The sequence below is a fragment of the Aythya marila genome, assembly GCF_965140915.1.
Source record: "Aythya marila genome assembly, chromosome: 1".
Classification (NCBI taxonomy): Eukaryota; Metazoa; Chordata; class Aves; order Anseriformes; family Anatidae; genus Aythya; species Aythya marila.
In genome coordinates, this window is record NC_139042.1 from 101,788,302 (window position 1) to 101,801,879 (window position 13,578).

Consider the following 13,578-nt stretch of genomic DNA (forward strand, 5'->3'; position numbering starts at 1 on the left):
AGAGAGTTTTGAGGGGAGGACTCATACATAAGTCTTGAGGAGAGAGCAGCCAGCCTGTGCCATGGACACACTGCCAGACATCCCTCAATATGTGCAAGTGTTTTATAGAATACATGCAATTTGCCAATGTTCACTGAATTTCTCATCATGGACACTTACTTCATGCACATGGACAAAATTACTGTCGTCAGTCTCAGCTGTATTTTATTCATCTTAGGATGATTCCTCAGTCAGATTCCTTTAGGATAACGCTGCAGCCAGTGCTTTCACTGAGATGATTTCTTCATTTGTTTTCAGCTCTGAGGAGAGGGCTCCAAGTTGGCAGACTTCAGTTTTGGTCCAGACTTTGATGCTGACTCACTGTCTCATTCTGGAGTCGCTTCATTTCAGTCTCCACACTTTCTTTACTGTGGATAATGCTGTTTCCCTGCCTTTGTGATTCATCTAGAGAACAGAACAAAGCATGAAGGTTAGTATTTCTGGGCAAACCTTGGAAGTTAAGGAGTTGGATCCTACTTGAACTGGCACCTCCCGTGCTGGTCCCAGTTAAGGAGCTCTTTTGCACTCTGGAAACTACTACAGCACAAATTACTGATTTGTTTCAGACAACCCCAGCTGGAAGTTGTATTTTCTAACAGCATGGAATTAATTTTAATGGAAAACCTTTAGGTTTTATGCTGCACCTTGAACTGCTGCAGGTATAATTAATCCGCTCACTGTCACACAAGTGTCCTCTAGAGACAATCTTCCCTTTGGAGTCAGGTGGCAGCCCTGAGAAAGAGAGCCTCTAAATATTAATCCAAAATAGGAAGAGGGAGATTGTACCTAATCAAGCCTACACAAATACGTGCTGTTAGCAGTAACAATAGGTGCGGATATGGTTTCAAAGCCTGAACAGTTGATCCTTGTCTGAATTCTGCAAAGCACCTTCAGTTTTTGGCTTGTACAGATGCAGTACACAGTTAGGTAGCCAGTAGCCATAGCGACCTACTCAAATGCAAATGATTGTTCTGCATAGCACAGAAGTATTAGGAGTTGATGATATCTGCTGGAGCAGGTACACAATACAAATGGCAGAGCCAAGCAAATAATGAGATCACAGTCCAAAATCCCAGGAGTGCTCAGCCAAGGAAATGAAATGGAGATGTGAACAACAGTAATTGCTCCACTGATTAGGATGCTAACATATATGGACATTGCTCTGTACCAAACAAATACGGTGTTGTTTTGGCTTCTCCCTTTGTTGACAGGAGCTGTTGTTGCTCGCTTATGGTGTCAGTAGAGAAGCGATGGAGTGGCTGCTTCTTCATTTGATTCTGTTTCCCTGATTTTGTTTACACAATTACATAATGTTGCATAATGCAAATATTCCTAGCAGAATCTGGATTTAACTTTTTTTTTTTTTTTTTTTTTTTTTTTTTCCTACTGTATACACTGAATCTTCCCAGATATTTTTGGCCTCATGCCTTGTGTGGTCAATTCACCAGTAAAATATTGCAGGTGCTGGCTCTCTGGTGTTGTTTTTCCCCACCATCCTACATGGAAACAACTCAATACCAACACAATTCTCACAATAAACAAAAAAGTTATCCTACAATACAACAGGCATATTTATTTTCAGGCAAGTCATGTTTGGCATTGTTCATGAGAACAATAAGCATTTCTGAATGATTAAAGCAAGCCCTTGAGAGCATCTAACTCCACAGGAATTCCAGAGCAACTATGCAAATGACATTTGGCTATTTGCACCCCTACAACTGATTGCTATGATGCACTTTTTGCGTGTAAAGAAGGCTTCTAGATGAGATACTTACTGTCCTCTTGGCCTCTTTTTGTCAGCTTGTTCTGCCATGGTTTTATTTTCCCAGATAAAAACAACGCTGCAGTTTGTGGAGGGAATGTCCCAAATCATTATTTCACAAAAACAGAGTCAACTAACAGGACGTCTCTCCAAGATTTACTTTTTTTTTTTTTTTTTTTTAATCCTATCCTGTTTCTCCCTTATGCTTTGCCCTCTTTCCATGGACACATATCTCTAGAGCCTCGTCCGTGTCAGGTTCTCCTCCATAGGGCTTGGCTCTTCTGCAGCTTTACCCAAATCTGCCTAGTTGTCTGCCACCTGTCCAACCCTCCCCAAACACCAGAAGTTCCCAAACACTCCTCTCAGCTTTTAGGCTCCTGTTATTTCCTCTTCCATATTATGTGATTGAACACACCAATATACACTGTATTTCCTTTACAAACTTTGTACGCGAGAGACGGGTGCTGCCGATAAATCAACCATCTGTACTTGGATGTAGTGAAGTTATTAAACAAAGATATTAGTATTTTTGTATTGGCTTTTTCCTGGCCATACAAGCTTTCCATGTACATCTGAAATGGAGCTCAAGATAAAAAAAGAGGTCTCTGGCTGGGCACAGGGAGCTATTTGTAAAAAGTTTCTTTCAAAACTGTCTTGGGATTAAAATAAAAAATGGAATTGGAATTTAGCAGATAGTGTATGTATGTAGCTACATATACACAAAATATATCTTAGGTTCTGAGTTTAGTTAACTGAACACTTTTGTACAGAATTAAGACAGACATTGTTATTCTGATTCTTTTATCATAGTGTCTTAGATCCTAAAATAGCTGCAAACTGCTAACACAACAGGTTGCGATGCTCAAAGCCCCATCCTACCACCTGTGTATAGCAATACAATGCTCAACTTGATTTTGAAAGTCCCAGCTAGTTTGTAAAGGTGAAAATAAAAACAATACATTTAAGAACAGTAGCAGACCCCGCTTAATGCAGACCATTCCTCAGCTTGCTTATAGGAAGCCCCACCACACCATTTACCCTTTCCTGAACTGCCCCTAGGGATAGTAGGGATATATGTGTAGAGATTTCAGCAGCAGCTGGATGTGTAAGTGCCACAGGTTTCTGTCTCTTCCCTCCCTGTGCAGCCATTTGTAAGACTGAAAGCGTTACCTGAAAGACCGTGGGCCCAGCTGGAGAGACAGAAAGTGGAGCTGTAAATCACAGTGGCTGTGCTGTAGCTCCAGGCGCTCTCTCTGTAGGCAGCTGGGGCTTCCACTCTGACAATTGCCACCGTCCTCCACAATACCACCAGTACCTTTGCATTCCCAGCACCACACTGCAGCAGCATTGTGGTGCTGCTTCTGAACCAGAGGAGGGGGAGGCTGGGGGTAAAGACTGCATCTGTAACTCTCCTAGCATTTGTAAATTCATATTAGGAGCCTGGGAAAGAATGTCATGGAATAGCCTGTGCAGTGCCTAGATGTGGGAGGTTGTAATTAAAGTGGAAACAAATGTGAAAGAAAAAAGAAATCTCCCCTCATTCCTGTTACCAGTGTTTGGTAGCTCTTTCCTCAAGATCTGCAGTTCAAGCCAAGTAGTAGACCTGAAAATAAAGGAAACATTGAATTAAAAGTACTGCTTCTTGTTGGCTTCTTATATTTCTATGTTACAGAGATTGGTAATGTCTCTTATCGTTATCATCTAGAAATAAATGTATTCTATAGAATAAAATGTAAGAATGTATGTTATATATGGAGTGGTAATTCATGTCGAGAAAATGGTTGATATTAATAAAGAAGGGGGAGATTTGGGAGTGTGGTAATGGGGGTCAGAAAGGCCCATGGTTGATGGTAACATCAGACTCTTAACAATGAGACCATCAGGAATTTAAGAGAGCTTAGAGAGAACAGAGAAGGGTGATTCAGGAGACTCCATGCAGTCTTGGGTTGCTTGTTCTCCAGCTGTTAAGGCATGGAAGTTTCTGGGTGTTTGCTGTTGTTGTTATATGCAAAGTTGTTTGACCAACGAAAAGTTGTTTTGAAAAAGACTGCTGTGGGGAGAAGTGTATAAGAGCGGAGCCTGTCCTCAAGATAAAAAAAAAAAAAAAAAAAAAAAAAGCAACTCGATGAAGTTATGTCATTAATAAAGAAGCAGGAAAACAGAGTGAAGAGGAACAGGCTGGCAGAACGGAGACCAGGACGGGAACAGGCACTTTGATTGCCTCATGAAGATAGGTTTGGCCAAACTCAGCAAACTGCTCAGAGAAGCTCATACAGAAAGTCACTGAAAACAGGTGCACTAGAGCTGGAGAGAAGCTCAAGCTGAGAGAAGCGGAGCCACGCACACAACTGCCCCTCGCTGGTAAGCAGTTGCGCCTTATGGGGAATCATACGTCCTTAAGAACAAAGACTGTCCTGGTAACCTTACAGCTTATTCTCCTCATTAACAATCGGACAGTTAATGAGCCTGAAATATGGGACCAAACTGAGGTCAAGGTGTGGGACTCTGCAACTAAAAATGACAAGGTTGCAGTGGGATTGCTCAGCACCTGGCTAGCAGTCTCTGAGGTCTTACAGAGCCCTGTGGGACCACAGTCAGAAGCATGTGGTTTGCCAGACAGTGAGGGAGCTGCGGGCTCCTTTACTGATCCAACTGCTACGCCATGGGCCCCTCTGCTGCTACAGCCATCGAAGGCCTTTGCTGTTACGCCCCCTGTTGAACTGGACGTGCCTTTTGACCCAGGCCTATTGGCCTTGAAAAGGAGGTGGATATGCTTTTCTTCGATCAGGGAAGAACAGGATACATAAGGCCTGACGACCGACTTGCTTGACAACTTAAAGCGAGACATATTGTTCAAAAGGAATGGAAAATGGAGACTTGTATGTAGTCAAGAAAAGGAATGGAAAATTTAGACTGTTAAGTCATGGAACATAAAGGATTGTTTGTTACCTTTCCTGATTGTACGTATGTAGAGGCATACTCGGGTTTAGTATGCAAAAGCAATGTTCTATACGTTTAAAATGTTTGATGTTCGTGTGTTTGTGTTGGTGGAGCATAGACTCCCCGCACACCCAATGCTGTTTACTTGCTTTTTATACCTTTTATAAATATTCCTTTTATAAACATTACTAAATTCAGATTGAGTTGAGACTTCATTTATAACAATGTGGAAGAGGAGGAAGCCTTAAAATATGATTTCCTTTGCTGGGTCCTGTTATGAACCCTCCACACAGCTGTAATTCACATGTGCCAGACCAGTGGACTCAGTGTCCTCTTCATAACTGTGCATGAGGCTACAGAACATGAGACATCTTCTCATGTTTTACCTGGTGCCCCAAATCACAAGTCTAGCCTAACAGGCACACATGGGACAGTACAAATCAGACTGCTCAGTGAGACAGTTGATATTGCTCTGGGGCAAGGACCAATATCATCTCATTATGCCTTGAAAATTAGCTGTAGCATAGCTACCGGGACTTTGGTATCATGGACAGTTATCACAGAGCATAGTACACAGTGCAGCTATGCAGATGAGGTGATCATCAAAATATAAATGAGCTCTTCCAAGAGATTCATTTCTGTAGAGCCTTGTACTAAGACTGAAATCACTGATGAGAAGCCAGGAGCATAATAAAGCAGCTGCACAACAGCACAGGAACAGACACGTTGAGTCCATCTAGGAATTGCAGGCATCTTTTATAAAATGCTCACAGTATCAGAAGTAGGGAAGTTTGATCACAAGCACATAAATCAATGACTGCAGTAGCTTTGTAATGGATGGTTTTGTGTTGAAGGATGTGGGGGGGTGGAATTGCAATGAAGAGCTGCAGACTGTTCTGTATACAAGAATAATGCCATCCTTAGATCCTCTGTGTTTTGTAATCACCCTGAAGTTTCTTTCAGCAAAAGGATTTTAAAATATTTGGTCATGTTGATTCGACATACATCTGCCTTATTTCTTTACAAAAAAAAAAAAAAAAAAGGTATATAATTCCCTGATTCCCTGTCTTAGAGCAGAGAATCCAAAACATGTTGAGAGTAGGAGAGTAGGTGAAGTTTCCTTCCCCCACAGCAGGATTTTTGAATGGCACCCACTGGAGCAGACAACATTGGTTCTACTAAAAACAGCCACAAAAACAGACTTTGTGTACTGGCAGAATAAAGCAAGGCTCCTCTCACCAGCTGCCAACACCCAGATCCAGCATCACCACCCGATCGTGCTGACTGCAGAGGCTTGTACGCGCCCTCCCTTCCACCTCGGCACTCGGTGGAGCAGGAGCCTTGAGCCTTCGGGCTAGGGCAGGGTCCCAGGCACCCCGCACCTGTGTGGCTCACATAGCTTGTTTATTTAGGCACCCATCAGCAGAGGTGTGAATGTCAAAATATTCATCACAACAGAGATGCTGACATTATTCCTTGCATTTTTTTTAATGAGCTACTAGTGAAGCGCTGAAAGCGATAGGGCTGCCCTTATAATAGCAGGGAAAAATGCAGCATTAAAGAAGATCAGTGTCATGTTAGACATTTGAAGAACCATCCAGTTTTTCAAAACATCAACACGGTGCAGCAGAGAGAACAGGCTCTGACACCTGCATATGAAAGCTTATCTGTGTACACAAAAGAAGGACCGCCCTGGGAACTGACTCTCAATTCAGCCAACTGTGAGCCACTGCACTATATAATCACAGAGTGAATCAGATCAAATCGTAAAAGCTAATATCCAGTTAAAGCTTGCTTAGTCCTGCTTTCAACAGTGATTTGTCTGAAGTTGACATTATTTCTTTTAAAGGGACGTTTGAAAATGTGAGAAATGTTGCTGAAATCACCCAGGTTATTCCGAGTATACCACCTGACTTATTTTACTTGCACATTCATTGACCTGAATGGATCCTCAATTATTTTTCAATTTAAGCAAACATAACCACTCACCACATTTTTAAAAAAGAGGCAGAGGGTTACACAGCATAGCTGAAATGGCAAATATCTCTGTCATTTGCTCTGAATTTGGCATATAATACATTCAGGAAACCTCACTCAAAGTCAGTTTTCAGAGACAGGATAAATTCTTACCATAGAGAAAATTAATGAAAAGCTATACGGAAAATAGCAGCATCTCAAAACATAATGGGCAAATATTTCTATCATAATAAGTATACAGTATATGTGCTATACCATTGCTATAAACCTAAACATATTGAAAATAATAAGCAAGCATAAATAATGATACTCTGTTTCCAAAATCTCAAATAATAAATAAAAATAATTAAAAAAGCAGGAAATTAAGCAGATAAATCCAGCATCACTGGATACAATTTCTAAGTTGTTTCATTTGGTTTCTTATGCTTTTTATACCGAACCTAACACACCTCTCACCATCACACTGTGAAGGCATTTATTCCTTCCCCCTCCTCCTTGCACTTAAACATTATATCTGGAGCCAGAAATTCTTTACATACACAATTATATTAAATATGTAATACATACTTACGTAAATTTATATTTAATATGATACACTCTCTATGGTGCATTTTATAGCTGTTTATCTGTTAAGGTAGTTATTGGCATAGCTATATATCGAGATGAGGAAAACAGCCCTGGTCCCCGTTAATCACGTGGGCTAGTGGAAACAACACATTAGTGTTGTAACAGCATTGGTGACATTCAAAACTGACTGAACCATCACTGATCACTTAATCTTAAGAAAAAAATTAAGAAAGCAGGATGTTTATTGTTCTTATGACATGCTTATGGGCTGATCCAAGTCTTTTTCATCATGATCAACAAAAATGTTTCTATGAACTAACAGATATCGGACAGGATTTTCAGGGGACAGTCTTACAGTCTCCAGTGCATGTCAAGGAATACTGAAGATATTCTGGTGCAATTCCATGGTCATTTAAACCAACCTGTGTGAGAGCGATCCATGACTCTGCCTTCAGCCAAGCTTTCCCATCTTCTGTCTTACTCCAGCACCAGTGCTTCTGTAATGAGTCCACTCAGAAGATGATTTGGTTGCAATATATACTTTATTGGTTTTGTTTGTTTGTTTTTATAAAATTTGTTTTTGCAGTCACCCCAAACTATGTAGCCTTAAATTGGCATGGAACCACAGCCTCATTCTTCAGAAAACATCCTAAATCTAGCTGAAAAGAGGCATTAGAAATCAGTGTGCTGAAATTACCACAATACATATTTTACATATATATATATATATATATATATATTGATTGGGAATCACCATATTAAGGATGATTTTTTCTGTTCTTGTGAAACTGCATTGACTACTGTCATTATCTAGGTGTTAATGGCATAGTGCTCAAGCTCAAATACAGATTACCTAAATTTCTGCAGATGTCAGTGTTAAAAAAGGAGAAAATAGGCAAAAGGAAAGGAGTTGTGTGTAGCAGCAAGGATGCAAATAGCTGGTATATTTCAAATACATGTTTCAGCTAAACTTTGTAAGCCACATAACATGTTGTAACAGCAGCTTGAATTAAGCAGCAGCCTCTGTAGGAAGCATTTGACTTATTCTGTGGTATGTCTCTGCCTGTGCAGACAAGGCACCCATGTTAAGGAGAAAATATGGACGGAAAATATTGTGACATATTTAATTAAATGTTTTGACTTAATATCTTCAGATTATAATACCTGGGCAGCATTTAGTCAAAATGATACTTAAGTTGTGCTTTTCAAAACCATTCAGTATTGACATAGTTCCACTCCCAAGTAAAATCAGTAGGAGTTTTACTGCTGACTTCCACAGAATATAAGCCAATGCCGAGCATTTCTGAAAATAGCTTTCCATCTGTATATTTATTTAAATGAATAGGGACCGTTAGTAGAAATAGGAACTGAAAAGATCAGGCTTTTAATTTAAAAAAACTGAAGTTAAATATAGGTTACTCCAATAGAAAACTAAAACTCAAGAATACCTAGACAAAGTTGAACACTTTGTGCTCTCATTTATGCTACAAAGGGATGGAGAACAGCTCCATTGCCCCAGGTGACACAGCCACACAATTTCTGAGGTCATTAGACACCATTGACATAGACACTCTTTAGTAATGGCATTTCATGCTTTCAGTGGGCAGATAAAGACACTAAGAGAACTGCCTGTATGTTAGTCTTGGGTAGTCAACCCCCCTAAAAAATTATTTCATCGGCCAAGGTAGTTAAACCCACCCTTTTCTACATTCAGGTAGATTTTGACCTCCCCCTTCCCCAAAGCAGCCCTTTTCTTTTGCTGCTAGATGCAGTTGCTTTCTTTAAACGAATAGCCATGACAGATGTCTGTTGGCTCTGAGCCAGCAGAACATTTACCGTAGTCAATATTTAACATACAAATAGCCCTACTGACTTCAGTGAGGCTGCTGGTGTGCTTGAAGTTAAACAGCTATACAAGCACTTTGCTGGCTCGTGGCCTGACTATTACAGGGGCTAGCAGGATGTGGTAATGCCACATTCAGTGTTTTAGGTCCTCTGAGATTTGGTCGGGTTAGATCTTTTCACCCTCGGTGTGCTTTGAGCAGGTTTTACTGATTGCAAGGTCATCTGGGGTTCTTACGCCCTTGTGTGCCACTGTAGACAACAGAACCAAGTGGGCCAGAGGCACTTGGGCAGCAGCCTCACTCGTTGCAAGTTCAGCTCTTACAGCCTTGAAGGCTCGGTTCTGAATAGCCGTGTGGGAAGGGAAGGACTACATCCTCCACACTGCTCTCAGGAGGTAGCGGGAAGAATCTGCATCTAGAGGAGATGATTCTTTAGCTACCTCTTGACTAAGGAATAGGAGGGGTTGCTGCAGGCCTACAACCAACACGTCACTCGTTTGCTCTCAAATTCTGAGTCGGCGAAGCTATATGTAGAATAAAGACTCCAAGTCAGCACGAAGGTGGCCCCAGCAAATCTTCTCAGTAACACCTAAAAATCAAAAGTACAGCTGAAGTATTCTGATTTGTGATCTGTGAGCTTAAAATATAATAGGCAATAGAGGAAACATCAGCTTTTTTATTTATTTTTTTCATCCTTTACTCTTTACAGAGTCGCAACTTAATGTTTAAGTAGGGGCTTTTGTTTTTTTCCCCTAATGAGAATTGCAAGTTGAAGTTCATCTTTCACAAATAAGACAGAAGCCCAGAGACAAAGAGTCTGTCCTTAACTTTTCATTGAATCTCAGTGGTAGAATAAAGAAGCTAAAGCTACTCTGTAATGTTTAATGCATGCGAGGTCAAGCTAAGCCCCCATTCTATCCTAACTAGGATAGCAATTGTTATTGCCAATTACTTTTGCAGGTATTTTGTTACTTGTTGCAGCTCAACTACTTAGAAAATTCATATGCTTCAACCTGCTTAGAAAATTCACGTGTTCTCTGTTTGCATTTGGAATGCAAATTCCTGTTCTAATATTGGTAGGACATTTTATGATTCAGATTTACATCAATAGAATTGAAACAAGTCCTTTATTGATTTGGTGACACAGGTGGCACCTCCAATGGTACTTTTTTTTTTTTTTTTTTAAATATATATATATATATATATATATATATATATATGTCTTTTAAAGAGATCAGAAAGTCAAGAAAAGTGGAAATAGTACTGAAGATGAGATAAGCTTATCTTCTTACAGTGCTCAGAGCCTGATGATCACACATTTTGAGCATCCTGTCTTTTTGTTTTGTTTTTGAAAATTCCATGAATCTCACAGCAGAATCAGGGTCTACAGAACTGAATTAATTTTGCCTTTTTTTTTTTTTTTTTTTTTTTCAGATGCTATAGAACCAGTAGTGCTTTTAAGTTAGTGCCAGTAATTGACCGAAGTACAGAAAGCCTCATGTCTAATGCTTCACTTGGAATAATTTTACCCTGTGATCAGTCTAAAGTTGACTCAGTTCAAGCTGAAACTACCCTAGCCAAAGCTGTAAGATCTAGACCAGACAAACCTAATGAGAAGACGCAAAAGAAATTAGAAGTGCAAAATGTGAAAACCAATGCAGGTTTTAGTCCCTTTGACTTTCCTCAGAATATTTTATCAAGTTCTAGCACTTGTCCCTCAAACCAACATATCTAAAAAGTTACCCCAGCACTCCTTGGCTTTTAACTTGAATTCTGCAGCTGAATTCAGGAGCATTCTGCTGTGAGAGTACCCCTGTGTTTAGGCAGGAGACAGAGCTGATGGGGGCTGCTCTGAATTTGTTAATGGAGACTCTTCAGACACTCATAGGACTTTATTCCAAGCGATAGGAGAACTTCTTTGACCTGCCTTCTTTACTATATAGCAAACAGCAACACATTCACACATACATGCACATGAATAACTCATAAAAAACTCCACCATGCTCAAAGAGTTCACTACCTGCAGAGAGAAGAATCATGTTTTGAGTTTGTCATTAATTCTGAGGAAGATGGTAGGTGGGTCTAAAAAAGTGGAGGAAGGCATTATTCACTAAAAATATGTTAATTTCCTCTCATCTGCCTCACTGGAATCACTACAAGTGGACATGTTCACTGACCTTTGTTGACTAGGTAGCAGTGCTATGCAAACCTCTTATCACAGATCAAATTGTTTATCTATGTATGTCATTTCTGGCCAGATCATGGAATATTTTTCAGTCATTTGCTGGGTGCACTCTCCTAATGTCTCCTATAATGTGCAGCAAGTTATGAGCAGAGCTGGAAACTTCTCCATAGCTAGAGCTACAGCACAATCTGTTATTGTTTCGGGATATGATTTAATAGAAGTTCTGCTCCTCTAGTCTCATGCACACATCTGCCAAAATGCTCAATTTAAGTAAATTGTGTTAGAAATGAAGTCATACTATCATACAATATAGTAATGGAAGGCAGCTGATTACATTTTGTACTATAAAGAGCTTGGTCTCATCATAGCAGAAGATTCACTGCCTTTTTTTTTTTTTAAAAAAAAAAAAAAAGACCGTGTGAAGTATTGACAATGTCAAGTAAGAAAACATATCTCTTTAGGCTCCAATCTGCATAAATCTTAATATTCAAAAAGAAATTAGCTTATCAGCCTGATCAGACCCTCCCTTTCTCAAAACAGCAAATTTGAAGACAACCTTGTACACCAGTATCATCAAAAAACAAAACAAAAACATACCAACATCCCAAACCAAAAAATTTCCACTACCAAAAGACATCCAACCACATGGAGAGAGTTAAAATTAAAGGAAGTTAACGTTGGCATGAGCTAGTATCAAAACCAGTAAACATCATATAAAGATATGATAGATTCATGCCAATAAATTGATGGTGACGCAAGAGTTTTATGAGTCTTGGCAGTCCTGTCGGCCCAGATATTTTTGTAGGCATAACAAACTGGAGGTATTATCTCCTACTGCTACTGTGATATTATATTTTAAACTATTTAGATTTTTCTTTAAGACAGACAGTTCATACTGAAGCAAGTTCTGTGTTGAGCTAAATAAAAGAATTGAACAGAAAGAACAAAAACAAGCCCAAAATAATACATATTTTTCAAAAATAATGAATATTTTAAACCCTTGCTTTGAATGGTGCTCCTGCTTTTCAGTTATTTCCACCTACAGTTAGTTGGATCTAACTCTGTAAATCATATTTTGCTGTGATTCTAAAAGCTACGTATATAAAAATAAATCAGAATGGACAAGCATGGTTGATGAAAAGAGCAAGGTTTTGTCAATAAAAGTGAAAATGCCATTTAAAGTGTTATGGAGTACCTTTATTTTGGCACTTTTTTGACACTTTTGGCATTTGTATTGGCATCCAAAGATTTGTGGAGATGTTTCTGACTGCTTGCCAAGACACTGGAGAGCAAACCCAATCATTTTTGTGAGGAGGAGGAGTGCCAAATAGGAAATGAACTAGTCAAACAAAAGAATGTCATATCAAAGTTTTGATTCAGGAAAGCTTTTAGAAGTGCACAACTCCAAGCACTTGAGTAAATCCATCTGCTTACAACTATCTGTGAACAACAAAACAATGAGCTTTGCTGCACTCAGTAAGACTGCTTGATTGTTGGACAGGAGGTAGTTAAATACCCTCAGGGAGGGCATTTAATCATTTCCCCTGCCCTCCCTTAGCTTGTAAAGTACAACTGTTTTAGTAAAAGTCTCCCTGAGCTCCTGTAGCTGGATCTTTATCTATTTGGCAACTCCTTATTTGAAGTAGCGCTATCTGTACCATAAAACTTTGCCATGGTTGGGTGTTGAAGTGAAGACTGATCTTTTATGGCATGCTAAAAATGGGCATATTTCATTGTTCCTGTCATTACATGATACATGCTTCTACAGAATGTAAATATTTTATAGGTTGTTCCAGTACCAGAATGGTACACTTAATGAACGGCTAACTCCAAAGTACATCGGAAGTCCTATATTCAGAGTGAGAATCTCTGGATTTCAATCTTTCTTTCTCTCTCTCTTGCTCCAAAGCTACAAGGGATGGTAGTAGACTTGTGGAGTCAATCTGAGGCATATACGTGGTAGGGATATATTTTACTCTGTCAGGTTCTGACATGCATTCTTTTTGAAGGTGATTATTGATTTTCTGCCTCTGCAAGAAGGAATGACTCAAAAAAAAAAAAAAAAAAGGAAAAAAAAAAGCCTAGTATTAATCATGGCTTAAGGAAAAGAAGAAAACCCAACCTTTCTCTTTTTAAAGATGTATATATATAAAAATAGGAATGGGTGGAAATAATAACAGTAGTACTATTTTACAGGAAGAAGTATTGCTCTGAAATAAGACTACCTTATATAAGACTGTAAGACTTAAATAGCTTGTAGAAAA

At 39.4% G+C, this 13,578-nt stretch overlaps 1 long non-coding RNA gene across 1 annotated transcript in view; it reads right to left on the reverse strand.

Moving 5' to 3' along the window:
* Positions 1–317: 317 nt before the first annotated feature.
* The window catches only part of LOC309891757, a 34,147-nt gene continuing 20,886 nt past the window's right edge, over positions 318–13,578 (reverse strand). Inside the window, exons 2-3 of the long non-coding RNA XR_014319555.1 lie at positions 3,352–3,404; positions 318–444 (exon numbers count right to left, since the gene is read on the reverse strand). This is a non-coding gene — a long non-coding RNA (uncharacterized lncRNA). The remainder of the gene's footprint in view (positions 445–3,351; positions 3,405–13,578) is intronic.